Source organism: Penaeus monodon, chromosome 15 (assembly GCF_015228065.2).
Source record: "Penaeus monodon isolate SGIC_2016 chromosome 15, NSTDA_Pmon_1, whole genome shotgun sequence".
In the NCBI taxonomy this organism is placed as follows: Eukaryota; Metazoa; Arthropoda; class Malacostraca; order Decapoda; family Penaeidae; genus Penaeus; species Penaeus monodon.
The window spans coordinates 48242089-48242429 of NC_051400.1; positions in this window are offsets into that span (position 1 = coordinate 48242089).

A 341-nucleotide genomic window follows, 5' to 3' on the forward strand; every position below is an offset into this window, starting at 1 on the left:
CAAAATAAAAAAAAATCCCAAACCACAGGCAGATGCAGGCCGGGCCGCGGACACTGCAGCAGGCGCCGACGAAGAGAAGGGCGTGCACCTACCCCCACCCCCCTCACGCCCACCCTCACGCCCACCCCCACGCCCACCCCCACGCCCACCCTCACGCCCACCCCCACGCCCACCCCCACGCCCACCCCCACGCCCACCCACAGTGCATAAGAAAAGAGAAATAAAAAGCGGCTGACAGCGGAACAGCCGAATTCCGTCCTGTAGCGATGACAGAGGCAAGTGTCCGCGGGCGCTGGACTTGCAAGAGCGGGTGACGCAAAAAGAATGCAAAATGGTTGTGC